Here is a 13,218-nt window from a genome sequence, read left to right as displayed (position 1 = left end):
GTGTATATATGTTTCTGCATGGGTGATTTGTACAGTTATATAAATACAGATTTAATGTTTGTACAAAATGCATTCATTTACACGTAATGAACGAATTTGGTAATTGTCATTGTTTGTCGGGAATACACGTACTTGTAATAATTATCCATTCATTTGACTGTTTTTCCCCGAGGGCTAATCATAACCTATGCCATATGGCATGGAGAGATTAATAGAATAGTTTGAAAGGGTTTAAGCTATTATTTCGGGCGATATCTATTTGTGCCAAAAAGTAACTCATTTGCGCCACAACTTAATTGCGCCAATACTTCTTTGGCGCCACTTAATTTTCAAAACTATAGGTATCATTTGCGCCAATAAAATAATCATCTAATTGCGCCAATTTTTTTTTATTTATATAAAATAACTAAATGATTGACTTCCCTCCTTCTTTATCCGGGCTCGGGATCGGCAGTTTACCGACTGGCGGAGTTAAAGTCATTTTAATAGAAAAAAGTATGCTGAATTAAAACGTTCACTTGTATAAATATACACAGTTACACCTTAAAATGTCTCTGTACATCATTGAACTAAAGGCTGGTATTTGTAGTTGAGAATAGACACATATATAATGTCCTATCTTGAAGCCATGCATGTATAGTATAAAGTTGTTTGAAATATTTTGGACAAATTTTATAGATACCAGCAAAAACTTCCTCTGAAATTGTACACAGAAATTTTAAATTTGAAATAAGCTTTGCATCCTAATAAAATGATCCCGCTTTCTGGATCGTTACACAATACAAATTCATCATCTTTGTTTGTAACAACACCAATAGCATCCACTATTCAGTGAAATTCGGCTGGAATTTAAGTTGAGCCGGTGAAGTTTTCTTCTCTCTATATACATTTACTGACGCACATATTTTAAATCTTTCTTTTCTTAGTTTTCTTCTTTAATTTTGAAGAGCTCTGGATTTATTATTTTTTTAAGGTAGCTCTGACAACATACCATTTGCTTTTCTTTTGCTATAGGTAAAAAAATATTTACAGGTAAATATGGCGCAATTTCATTTAATTAATTGGTAAAAAATAAAGGTTCCGTCGTCAGCATTCACGCCGACTAATTCAGCATTTAGGTTCAGTCTGTGGTTAAAGTTTTGTTTTACATCAAAATTTCGGGAAATTGGGACATTGGCTTCTTTATGTCCAAAACACAGTATCCAGGGGAAAATTTTGCATATATTTATTTTCATTTTTCCGTATTTTACTACTAGATGGACTTCGTTTTTCCTGAACAGTTAATTTCATGTTTTGTCTGAGGTTAAAGATTTTTGTGCAGCCATCAATAACCGGTTTGTTTAACCGTACAGTTGCAAGTTAAATGCATATATCCATGCAGGTCAAGATCATGATAATGATAAATGAATGTTGTAACTATTTTGTTCTACATGGCGCTGGACTTTCACTCGTTTGTTCAAAATGCAACAGTCAGACTGAGAGCATGTATATATCTTATAAGTGGGTGTGGCTTTTTCCCACCTATTTTCAAACTTGAAAGGAGACCTCTTTCAGCGACACGAGTCTAGAACATGTACATGTGGCAGTTGCAAGTAATAGCTATATAAATATAAAAGAGAAGATGTGGTATGATTGCGAAGGAGACAACTGTCCAAAAGAAACCAAAATTACACAGACATAAACAACTATATGTCACCGTACGGCCGTCAACAATGAGCAAAGCCCATACCGCATAGTCCGCTATAAAATGCATTTCAAAGATACTATAATTAGAATGAAAGGTTATAGAGTATATTAAACGTACTTACAAAATATGTCATCTTGTAGAATGTGATTTCACAAATATATTATTTTCAAATTCGCAGTCCAAGTCAACGTAAAATCAGTTACACACATTTTTCATGCTATAAATCCATTTCAACAATATCATTTCAAACACACACTAGCTTGCCTTTTCATTAATTTAAATAATACAAATTCAGCTAAATTTTTTTTATTCCCATCAACAGAGAAATCTCACACTTATCCTAGACGTTAATAATACTCATGCGCTTCAATTTTATTAAACAATTTATTGATACGGATGACAACACTTTAAAAATACGGTTACATCAGGGTGTAAAAAAAGTGAATTTGTTTTAATTTGAATTCAAAGATAGATTAAACGGTAGCTTTAATAGTGAAATGTACTATTTTTTGAAGACTCGCCTAAATGTATGTTGCATAGATGTATTTGACCCCAACAATTTTATTAAGATCATGCTGTAAATTATATTTATAAAACCATTCATTTGTAAATACCGCATATATCTGCTCATAGTATTTTGAAGCATTTTTGAAGTAATCAAATATAATAAACCAGAGACATATATAACTTGTAATTTATGTCTCTAAATGGACGAATGATAATTTTTACGAAAAGAAAGAAAAAGCAAGTCTATCCGAAAGGTGATTGTCTATTTGATATTTAAAAGGAAAATGTATAACTATAGTGTGTTCATTGTAAACTTAAACCATAATGCATAGAATTGTCTCTGCATGTTTATAACAGTCACAAGTCACTTCTAGAATTAAAGGTCAGCGATCGATTAAAAATTCGTGCAATTATATTTTGTCAAAATTTTCCAGAACACGTTAAATTAAATATCAGAGCCATATAATACATGTTTTATATCTTTGACTAGTATGCTAGTAGACTAGTATAGTTTTCTCAGGTTATATTCTCCGTTGATATGTATCTTTCCTTTAAAGTCTTGTTTTTTTTTCTCTAACACTTTAGAATAGAATATACGGGACAACTTCCGAAAATAATCTTTCAAAATGCAAATTTAAAACTTGTATGTCAAATAATTTGACCATATGACAAAAAATTCTACAATACACATTGGTCACGCTCGACAGATTTCGATATGAGACAGTCACACGTGCCGTTACAATAGCCAGTGTACACGCATCAGCGCACACATGTATGTCAAATAGGTCTGATTGGAGGAATGTTTCCGAAAACACGCCTACCTCAAACTAATACCCAATCAAACGCCTTTACCAGAAACATAAATAATACTTGGAGATTTGGTTGCGTATTATATTCTTTTATTATTTTATTATTTACTTAATCTTAAATTTTTTACTTTTTTTATTCATTTATTTATCCAAATTTTTGCTTTTTAAATTTTTGTTTTTATTAAACTTTCTCATCATTCTAAATTATTTAAATTACCACATGGTAAACATATTAAATTATTTAATGCCCAAAAAGGCGCAAGCCAGGGCCGACCGTGCAAGGGCTGTATAGCCAGTCAAGGTCGTTAAAAACTTCCATTTGTTGGTTGCGTATTCAACATTTGAAAAAGTTTATAACACTCTTTAATTCGAGCTAAGAAGCAAAGAAAATGCCCGAAATGCAAATTTCCCAATAAATTTCAGCTATCTAGTGATGAAAATAAATTAAAAAAAAATACAAATTAAAAGTTTTTCGAGTTATATAACTATAAGTCATTTATCTGGCAAGAACAGCCCAATTTAGCGGACAAGCAGTCAAGTTATTCTTTTTGCTGTTACTGAATATATCAAGAAAGAAAATAAATCCCGATATTAATTTGAAACTTTGTTACTGAATACTTTTCCAAGAAAATATTCACATCTCTTGGTAACATGCATGTCGGAACAGAAAATTCTCTTGGGAAGTCCAGTAGCATATATATAACGTGCATGTTGGAACAGAAAATTTGGCATACAGTACTTCAGAACGATGTTCACATTATAATACATTATACCCAACAATTGTGATGACGAATTCCTTCCTTTGTTCGAGAACAATTTTATTTAAATAGAAATCTGTGATTTTACTTTGTCCATTACTTCGACGAACCAGAGCAGGTTAAATATCGACCTGTTTTTAATTCAAATTGGTTCTCTTCTTCTTCTTTTGGTATACAATAGTCCATCGACATCCCATGATAACATGCTCAGTGGCGGATCCAGGAATTTTCGTAAGTGATGGCCCACTGACTGACCTATTCCAGTCACGGTTCAGTGATTCCCTATATAAGCAACCAATTTTTTTCCCAAAAAGGGAGGGGGCAAATTGCATGTTTATTTATGTTTAATTGTCATTTTGCTTATTTTCTTTGGTTACATCTTCTGACATCAGACTCGGACTTTTCTTGAATTGAATGAATTTTAAATGTACGTATTGTTATGCGTTTACTTTACTACATTGGCTAGAGGTATAGGGGGAGGGTTGAGATCTCATAAACATGTTTAACTCCGCCGCATTTTTTGCGCCTGTCCCAAGTCAGAAGCCTCTGGTCTTTGTTAGTCTTGTATTATTAAATTTTAGTTTCTTGTGTACAATTTGGAAATTAGTATGGTGTTCATTATCACTGAACTTGTATATATTTGTTTAGGGGCCAGCTAAAGGACACCTCCAGGAGCGGGAATTTCTCGTTACATTGCATTGAAGACCTGTTGGTGACCTTCCGCTTCCTCTTCGATACATTCCCCATTTCCATTCTCAATTTTATTTATTTCTTATGTTAAATGTAAAAATGTATATAATTTTAAATTGCAACTATCTATAGTTCCGTAACTTTCTATCAAGGCGTATAAAAGAATGGTCGTTAAGTGCGTATATATATATTTTTGTTAAATCAATTTTTCTTGTATGTTTCAAACTGGCCTTTACTTTTGACAACGAGTACTTACATTTCCCCAAATTTACCATTGGAAAAAATGTGTAAGCAAATTTTTATTTTATCAAATCTCTTTTTTGGAATTATTTAAATTTTTATGAATAATATTCTTTACACCAGAAATGTTATTTATAAACAGTAATGACTAGTGTATCACTATCGGACACGCAGGACAGAGATGTATATTATCAAATGATTACCTATGCACCTGAAAGTTTAAATGGAAAGATTCAAGTTTTCGGTCGTGTACACTGACAGAAGTGAAATGATGCATGAACTTGCAAGTCCGACAGGAAATCGCTTGAATACCTGGAGGTGTCACCTGCCAATACATCTGGGAGTAATACCTTTAGCCATGCTGGTGATCAGACAGGTGAAGGTATGAATTTATTTAAATAAGTTTATTACATAAAAGAATTATGGACAAATTAGATTTTTGAAAACAATTTTCACGGAACGTCAGGGTAATACTTGTACAAGACATTAGTTAATTTTATTTACTTTACATTAAAGTAAATCATTAAATAAACCCAAGTCAGGGGCCTGTTATTAAGTGGTTGTCGTTTGTTTTTGTGTTACATCAAGGATTTGTATAGTGAGACACTATACAAATCCTTGGTTACATATTTGTTTTTGTTCATTTATTTTCATAAATAAGGCCGTCAGTTTTCTCGTTTGAATCGTTTTACTTTTTCTTATAGTTATCGGGGCCTTTTATAGCTGACTAGGCGGTATGGGCTTTGCTCATTGTTGAAAGCTGTACGGTGACCTATAATTGTTAATGTTTGTGTCATTTTGGTCTTTTGTGGAGAGTTGTCTCATTGGCAATCATACCACATCTTCTTTTTTTATATTTAAATAGTCTCCCCTTAATTTTTTGTCTGTAGTGTTTTTGTTGATTGCTGTTTATCACATATTTGTTTGTTTGTAGCTCATGTATACTAGTATAAATCAAGTTGTCATCACTGTTGGGTTCTCATCTGAATTTTTTACATTAACTCTGTTAGAAGCCTAGCTCTTTCCAAGCAGAGCCATTTATAGGGTGCTCATCATGAAGTTTAAGTTTTTGGTCTTTGCTGAAGGGTGTGCAGTGACCTATTATATAGTGACTAAAAAGAAAATCACTTGGTCTACATGGTTTATAGTTTAAGTAATGCAAGTCGTCTCATCAAAATTCATACCCAGTGGTGGATCCAGGGAGAGTGTTCAGGGGGTTGGAACCCCCCTTTTTTGGACGATCATGGAATGGGGACATATAGTTGGAACCCCCCCTTTTGTCTTGGGTTGGGACCCCCCCCCCCTTTTTGAAATGGCTGGATTCACCCCTGATACCATATCTCCTTAGGCAAAACAAAAATTATGTTTGTTTCCAACATGTTCAATGTAGCTTACAGCTTCTGAGAAACAATTCAAACATTGATGACCTTCTGCTGTTGTCTGCTCTGTAGTCAGGTTGTTGTCTTATTGGCACATTCCCCATTTCCAGTCTCTAATTTCATTACGAAGTATCTGAGAAACAAACCTAACCATGTTAACATTGTATTAAACTGAAATAACCTAAATCACTTAGATTATCCATGAAATAAAATTAAGGTCAGGTCAACCTAACCTGATAGACAAGTAGACCTTGCAAGGTACTCATATACAATAAAATGTATCCAATTACATGTAATAAAATGTAACAGTATATTTTACACTCATTCCCTGAACCAGCTCTTTTAGCTTTTATAAATTCAAAGCTCTATTAAAAATAGCTTACATCATCACCCCAAGACTGGAATACATATTTCTTGCATATATACAACCAACTTTCATGACTTTCATTTACAAATGATTTCAGGCGAGACAAATTAAATTGATACTTTGAAGTACATGTATTGTTTAATATGTTCGACTACTACATGTACTAGTATAAAATGCCAGTTTCAGAATGAACAGTAATTTAGAAGATTGTCACCATACATGTAGATTCATTCAGACTATTTGAACTACAAATGTATACAGCAAGCTGTCATTTGACTCTAAGTGCAACCAACAACCGTGCCAGGGCTGTAAAGCTTGTCTAGGTTGGTGAAACTTCCATAATCATGCATATATGACACTAACCAATTGTGACGGACCGTGACAAACCCTCACGAAAGGTCAAAAAGGTTTAACACTCCCAGCTGGTGGTACATGAAGCCAACAGTAGCAACGCCAGCACAGAAATTCTTATTATATCCAAATTCTTATTTTAAATGTATAATTATCCAAGGTGAATTCAGATATATATGATCATGATGATGCACTTGTAGTATTGACAATGATCATGATGATTGTAAGATAATCACTGAAACTATGAATTTTCATTATTCCAATTTCCTACTTTTTTTCCTATGAATTTCAAGTTTGCTATTTGTTCAATTCACAATTTCCTTTTTGTCCAATCAGAACATCCCATCAACATCATGGCATAATGCTGTTAGCTTTATCAACGTTATTTCCAATTGCAATAAGTAACTCAAAATTATGAATGAATCCACCGTTTCGCAATTTACAGCTACAGAGGTCAGGTACCGTATGAGAGTAATTTAGTGACACTATATATTTCCTATGTATATATGATATATATGCCCCTTCATAATCTTGCTGGGAATCATGCTCAAACCAATGTGATATCTTATCTACAAAAAAAATTTACATTAAGAATTAAGTATTTATAACTTGTATTACATGCGACTTCTATAACATGTATAAAATTAAATAAGTCAATAGCATTAATACTATTTTATATACTACTGTCAATTCAGAAATTAATGTGAGGTTTTTATTATTGCGAAAAATGCGACTGAGTTGTAAACGCAATAACTTAAATGCACATTTTGTGATATTTTATATGAATTAAACAGGATTTTTCACAAAATCGTAAAAATTAAAATCGCATTTAAGTCTAAAATGAAAAATTCGCAATAATTTGCAAGCAATAATTTCTGAATTTACAGTATCTACATGTATTTGATTTGTGATATTTGTAGTAATAATAATTCAACAAATTCTTTTAATAATACTTTTTTATTTCAAAATAGAATTTGTAGAATATTACTACATACATGACAAAGCAATGGTATGCATAGATTATAACATGTTATATTTAAGTTCTACAAAATTTAGAGCAAAACAAATCATTGATAACAATTCAGGGGAGAGTCCAGCCATTTTGAAAACCAGGACAAAGGGGGGTTCCAATTACATGTCCCAATTCAAATGCATTGATCCTCAAAAAGAGAAAGGGTTCCAACCCCTGGAACCCCCCTCTGGATCCGCGCCTGCAATTTAATGAAACATGCCTGGAAAATTATCTTAAATTTCTTATCACAAAAGTGTAAAAAATTGTCGTTAAGGACGCAATGCTGTCACATCATTTGGAATCAGGGCACAATATCAATATACTCTTTTTTTTGCACCCGGCAATTTAGAGGTTATTGCATATGCAAACCCAAGCCTTGAAGGTATTCATAACAAATATGTGATAAATTATAATTATTGTACATCACCCACCAGTGGCTATATAAATAGGTGCATCATCATTGTAACATACATGTGAAGATTGGTTGGTTATGAGTTATAAAAAATCCACTGACAGATATTTCATGCAAATTTTAGGACGTGACAGTTATCAATACATTATTGAACATACAATAAATATGAATATGTAGGGTTACTCTAGTCCAAATAATTACGAGGACGTTTGGCAAGGCTATTTAAATTTTTTTCTTGGATGCCTTCCTACAACGTCCTAGGAAGGCGTCTCAGAAAAAAAATAAAATAGCCTTGCCAGACGTCATAATTATTTGGACTAGGGTTACTCCATCAGGGGGTTAGGTCTGGTAATAGGCCCCCCTCCCCCCCAACCAAACCATTGTGAATACACACAATGGTTTAGGCAATAAACAGGTGTGTATCCTGCCCTTTTTAAAAGGGAGGATTTAAACCATAGTTTATATGTACCTTTTTCAAATCATGCATTGATCTTCCAAAAAGGGGGGGGGGTCCAATCACAGGAATAATTTTTTTTACAAGCCCAAATTCTTACTTTGCCTTTGAACAAGTTACTGTACAAGAATGTGGTGTATAAGAAAGTCAATTCATACCTGTATGCACAAATGTAACAAATGTAAACATCTTTCCTTCGAACTCTTGGCCGGATCATGTCTGATAGGCATGTTTTCAAATATTATTCATTTCTACTCACCAATTGTAATTTCCAGCTCAGCTTATATTGTGCTGTAGTGTCCATCTACCATCATGGCATGTCAACGAATTTGTGTAAAATAAATTTGCCATTTGAAGATGCCGACATGCGACAAGTAAAGAGGGTACGGTAACGTTAAATCGTTTACGGGCTTATTTTCCGTTTTTAATCAAACTTGTCAGATTTGATTAATTTTTTCAGAAAATGTCCCTAATGGGTAGTAATTCAAATTAAACCAGCTTTATTATGCTGTATTCATGTAATATACATAACCTGGTCTTCAAATGTACTTCAGGTACACTGGCCTTTTTCTGCTATAATATTCAAACTTTATCTTTTAACAAAGTCTTCTGGTGTGTAATATTTTTTTTATAAAAGGCTCTCGAATTATAGACTAAGTGAAAAATAAAGATGGAAAGTCAAACGCATGAGTCTGGCAAAAATGAACGGACAATGGCATGACAGTAAACGGAAAACGAGAAAAGACATAGATTCTAGTTATATATATATTTTTCCCTGCCTCACTCAAATGCAATTTATATAGCCAACATTAAAAGTTAAATGAATGCATTCATTTACAATATTAAAAAATGTTACATCTTAAATTTAATTTATTAAACATAATTATTAAGATCACGCGTTTTCAAGTGTTCACGCACAGGCACTTGTCTCAGAAAAAAAAATTCCTATATACCTTATTATAATAAGGTATATCGGAAATTTTTTGGCACTTGTCTCAGAAAAAAAAATTGTCCTATATACCTTATTATAATAAGGTATATAGGAAATTTATTTTCTGAGACAAGTGCCTGTGTGTTCACGGCCGACATCCGTAATTATTTAATACGGGTGTAAAAATGATCTATTGCGTCAACATGACAAATTTTTCACCACCCACGACAGTCTGTAATTGCAAAAACATGTATTGTAATCACTTGTAAACGTTTAATATAAAGGTTCAGGTGCTTACATTTAATAAATAAATGTTATTTCGGCAATCTGTTGAATTTTTTTTAGTCATTTCGCGGCGGTTTGTTCAGCAGTATGACTTTGAGCTATTTTTTAAAATATATACAAAACATGTTAAATAGGATGTAGTAAGAATTCAAATTGAATATTTTTTTTATTTAATTAACATGATTAAAGGGACGTGGTAGACTTTCAGTTAACATAAACCGTCTTCTTTCTAACTTTTATTTTATTTTTAAAAGGGGAGCAACCCCTGATAAACAATGGGAAAGTTTCACTCGTTTTGTGTCCAAATGATTAAAATCTGAACACGACTGGACACGGTCTGACAACATCTTGACGTAACGTTGTATCCATGGTCTGTTTTGGTCTGACACGGTCTTAACGGGTCTAAACAACCCGCTAGATGATTCAGTCTTTTCAGTCTTGATACGCCTAAAACGAACTGATTTACCTGATGAGGCTATCGATCTGAACGGCGACTAAACGATCTGAAATATCTGGACGAATTTCTCTAGCGGTAAATCCAGTCAATCAAGATGTGATCAGACCAAAATGGCCGTTTCAGACTGAAATCGGGCTTCTAGTGGTTGATCACAGAATAGTTTTATGTACACAGTCGATCACAGAATAGTGTTATGTACACAGTCGATCACAGTATAGTTTAATGTACACAGTCGATTACAGAATAGTTTTATGTACACAGTCGAGCACAGTTTAGTTAAATGTACACAGTCGATTACAGAATAGTTTTATGTACACAGTTGATCACAGAATAGTTTTATGTACACAGTTGATCACAGAATAGTTTTATGTACACAGTCGATCACAGTATAGTTTTATGTACACTGTTGATCACAGAATAGTTTTATGTACACAGTCGAGCACAGTATAGTTTTATGTACACAGTTGATCACAGAATAGTTTTATGTACACAGTCGATCACAGAATAGTTTTATGTACACAGTCGATCACAGAATAGTTTTATGTACACAGTCGATTACAGAATAGTGTTATGTACACAGTCGATTACAGAATAGTTTTATGTACACAGTTGATTACAGAATAGTTTTATGTACACAGTCGATTACAGAATAGTTTTATGTACACAGTCGAGCACAGTATAGTTAAATGTACACAGTCGATTACAGAATAGTTTTATGTACACAGTCGAGCACAGTATAGTTTTATGTACACAGTCGATCACAGAATAGTTTTATGTACACAGTCGATTTCGAACGCCACCAAAAACTAGCAAGTGTAAGTGCATGTCGAGATCGCTTGATATTGTGATGCAAACATAGAACGTTATAGATTAATACATGTTTCACCAATACATATATGATAAATGTATGAAAGGATGTATATAAAAGAAAATTAGGCTCAGTTTAAAATGTTAAATTACAAAACCAAGAGAGCAAGTAGCTCACATTAGATAAAAAGTGAAATAAGATATCATAGCATAAAAAAATCATCTTTTGGAATCTTTTGTAGATTATTTGAATTAAGAAGTTCCTTCTTTGTTTTTAATTCGTGTTAATGGCTCAATTTTCCTACAAGCTTTAATACAGTGTTAGTTAGTATAGTCTTATATGAATATATCATAGTTATCTAAAGTAAACACTCCAATGAAAAAACTAATGATATGACTCCACTATAGTTCTTTCTAACTTAATACATAGATAAGGTTATATACTGTTACGACACCACGTGGAAAAGAAAAATAGGTCATTCAGGTCTGATATCAAGCTAGATTGTATATTGTTTGCATTGTCTCAACTATATCTTGTGTACCTATTTAGAATATTCATCATTCATATGAAGAAAATTCTAAGCTATAATTGTTTGAAGTTGAGCTACGTATTAAATCAAATTCAACTGTTGTCAATAACCAGTCCTATTAGGTTCGTACGTCGAGTTATGGACGTATATCATTTGTTTTGGAAATCTTTGTCAAGACCGATAAAAACATTAATAACAGCTAAATATTGTTACAGCTATCAAGAGGTACAATACGGTTGCTTTTCCTACAGCTTTAAAGATTAGTTGAACAGCTTTATTGTCAATTCTGGATATCTAAATATGTTATGGAGTTCATAGGTTTTTGTTTTGAAGTGCTTTTATATGACTCTGTGTTGGTTTCTTCACATGTTTCCTGTTAGGACGTGGACAGTAGTATTCTAACTCGTTAGCGTTGAATATCTCCTTGATATATATACAACCTCGTTTTATTTCTGCATAAACAAAGCATTGTAAGGCTGTATCACATTATGTCTAAATATGTGGGTTATTTTTCGATTCTTTGTTCATTTTGTTTTTGTCATTTTCCTCGGTTAAAAGGTAACGTTCATTATATATTGTTTTGAGTTTATATAGCTATCTTATAGTTACATCGAGTAGGCACGATTTCAACGTTTGAAATAACAAACATCGGCTACTATGGTCAGAAAAACATGACCTTAATATACAACATGAATCTCTAATTGACATCAATACCTGATACGTCTTACTGATACAACATAGTTGAAGAACAATTTGTTTTTGCAGTCAAAATATGTCGATATAACTTTAAATCAATTGTAAATAAACTTATCATGGATACCAGGACTAACATTTTACACCTACGCCGAATGAGCGTATATCAAATGTTTTTTTTTTTAATTTGCGAAATACTATATCGTGAACATTTATTTTTTATTAAATTATTATTTCAATTTACAATTTTTAAAGTTAATCTTTTTTTTTCAAGTTTAGACTGCAGTCGATGATTTTTCTTTTCTCGCATCCTTCGTATGAATACATCTGATTAAGATAATTGATAATCACGTGAGATATACAGGTTGACACACCACGAATGAAATTTCTTGTTGCTGCTAACATTCTTTTTAATTTATGAGTGCTGAAAGTTCGTTTGGATAATGTCGCCTCGTTATAATTCTTCTTATATCAGACAATATTTCATGCAACATGAGTATTCATCCGTATTTGTCATGTTTTTGTAGGGATTGCCCTCGGTGAAAAGGTTACGTTACCTATATGTTGTTTTAAGCGTAAATAGCTACGTGATATTTACAGTGAGTTGACACGTTTTGATTGTCTGAAATAAAAAGTATCGGCTACTTTGGTCAGCATCAACATGACCTTAACATACCTCTTATTGGGATCAATGATTGATTACAGTCAGTAGACACGTTCTGATTGTTTAAAAAAAATAGCATCGGCTAATGTGGTCAGCATCAATATGTCCTTAACATACCTCTTATTGGTATCAATGATTGATTAGGTTATTCTTTACAAAACATATTTAAAAAGCAATATTTAAAG

At 32.6% G+C, this 13,218-nt stretch overlaps 1 long non-coding RNA gene across 1 annotated transcript; it reads right to left on the bottom strand.

Annotated features, from left to right (window-relative positions):
* Positions 1-6,555: 6,555 nt before the first annotated feature.
* On the bottom strand, positions 6,556-9,094 carry LOC134691673 (uncharacterized). The gene is made up of 2 exons (XR_010102178.1): positions 8,926-9,094; positions 6,556-7,357 (listed from the first exon to the last, which is right to left on the bottom strand). It is a non-coding gene; the product is annotated as an uncharacterized LOC134691673 (long non-coding RNA).
* Between the last annotated feature and the right edge of the window lie 4,124 nt (positions 9,095-13,218).

The sequence above is a fragment of the Mytilus trossulus genome, chromosome 11, assembly GCF_036588685.1.
Source record: "Mytilus trossulus isolate FHL-02 chromosome 11, PNRI_Mtr1.1.1.hap1, whole genome shotgun sequence".
In the NCBI taxonomy this organism is placed as follows: Eukaryota; Metazoa; Mollusca; class Bivalvia; order Mytilida; family Mytilidae; genus Mytilus; species Mytilus trossulus.
Note: the sequence above shows the minus strand (reverse complement) of the source record. Positions and strands in the feature narration are given on the sequence as shown.